Source organism: Eublepharis macularius, chromosome 1 (assembly GCF_028583425.1).
Source record: "Eublepharis macularius isolate TG4126 chromosome 1, MPM_Emac_v1.0, whole genome shotgun sequence".
Lineage (NCBI taxonomy): Eukaryota > Metazoa > Chordata > Lepidosauria > Squamata > Eublepharidae > Eublepharis > Eublepharis macularius.
The window spans coordinates 98,264,637-98,266,725 of record NC_072790.1 but is presented as its reverse complement, the minus strand read 5'-3'; positions in this window follow the sequence as shown (position 1 = coordinate 98,266,725).

The window sequence follows — 2,089 nt, the reverse complement described above, 5'->3', positions numbered from 1 at the left end:
TGCAATCATTAAAGAGAACTCTAAATTTCTCACTCGCTTACAACTTTTATAAACCCTTGTAAAGAGTGAGAAGGCATATGTTAAGTAATAACTAACCCAACTTGTAATATTCAATAATTTTACATTGTTTTTAAGGGAGCCTGATTTTAAGTAACATCAGGGCTACGGTGCATAAGGCTGTAGGCATATTAATGGTTTCATATGCTCTGTTTATAGATGTTTAGGGTCCATGCTAAGTATAACAGTCGATGAATAGGCTTCCACAATGTGGATAAAATGTATGCATCTTATCATAGAATATGAGAATATTATTAACATTAATGTGTTAATGCTTGAGTGTAATATACAGAATGGTGGCAAAATATTTCTCATTTCTGTTTATGTGGCCTATCAACAACCTTGCAGAGATATAATATTATTTTTATTCTGTTGCAGCAAAAACAAAAAGGGATCTTCTGGGACCCTAAAGAATAACAGATTACAGCAAAATCTTTTGTGGATTAGAGCCTCATCAGAGACATGTCCTCAGTGCATACCCCCAACCCTCCTTTCTCTTACAACAAATTGAGATCAACGGTTAATGAAATTCAAGAGACACAGTATTATGTGACATTTTTATAAAAGCTTAAACCTATACAAGATAAATACAATGACCATTCACAAGAGCAGTATTGTGAGAATATAATCTTGCCAGATTTTCTAAATTAATTTTACATCCATAGTGTGAGAGGAACCCATAGCCTTTACTGAGCCTTAACTGGACAGTATAACATTTGACATACAACAATTTAGCAATTACTTCTGTTGAAAAATTTAACTATTAGGTCAGTAGCAGATCAGATCAGGGAAGTGAAGTAGACCCACTGGTTTCTGCGTTTTTAAGTTACCCTTTCCATTTCAGCCTTTAGTGATAAAAAATCATTCAAAAGTTCTGACCCCATTTCAATATATATTCGAGCTAGTAGCTACAATATGAGCAGCAATATTGGGAAACTCTCTGCTCTTCTGGCTGTTGACATGGAGCCAATATGACTGGCAAGAGACTATTTAAGAAAGGCCAGTTTGGAATGCGAAATCCGCCCCCTCCTGTTTTCCATCCAGAACTGAGAAAACAGTTGGCTGAACATCTGCGCATCTGCGCATGCTATTTTGACAGTTTCTTTGAAAATTTCTCCTCCTACAGCGATTATTTGTTAGTGGAAATATGTGTTCTAGTACTGTTCTCTTGTCTTCCTGCTTCCAGCTTTGCAAAAATATCATAGGAAAACCTCCACTGTGTCACAGTAAAATCTCATCTCAAATGCATGTCAAGTCACTAAAATAATGCCAGTTTTGAGGAAACTACAACAATCTTGCTATTCTATGGGTTATATAGGGATATATGGGAACATAGGGGACATATACATAGTCAGATGAACCATATGCAAAATTAGATGCACCCAAGGCCATAAAAAACAACTCTGTATAGGATCAGCCTATGAACTGCATATATGTAATTCCTGTTGTGATTGTTTTTAAGTTCTGCTAATTTAAGATGATAGCAATTCTGTTTTCTCTTTCTAGCTCTATTCAGACAAAAAAGAAAAGAAAAACAAGTAATAAAATAGTTTCAATCATAACAAGAGAGAAGCATCCAAATGGTTACTTGCCAGGAATGCTTGGCTCTGAGCAGAGGAGCTAAAGTCAACAAGTTACAAAATGTTCGTATAGACTATTTTTGCTGAATTTTAGTTTTAGCTTGTCAAATACATTTTGAATAATTATTTCAGTTCCTTTGAAGTTCCAATGCAGTAGAATTAGATTGTATCAAACATCTGATTACAGAACTGTAAAAGCAAAGGCTATTATTACTACCTTAGAGTGGTTGTGCTAATGTTGAAGCCGCTTAACTTCCAAAACAACTTGCAAATCACATAAGAACACACTATATATGTATTTTAAATAACTTGCTTTTGTGGAAATAAGTTGCAGTTTATCTCAAAGTAAATCATTTTAAATTGGACATGATGGTTTAGTAGTTACAGACTAGAATTTGGGAGACTCAGGTTCAAATCCCCATTCTACTGCAAAAACTTCCTGGGTCACCTTG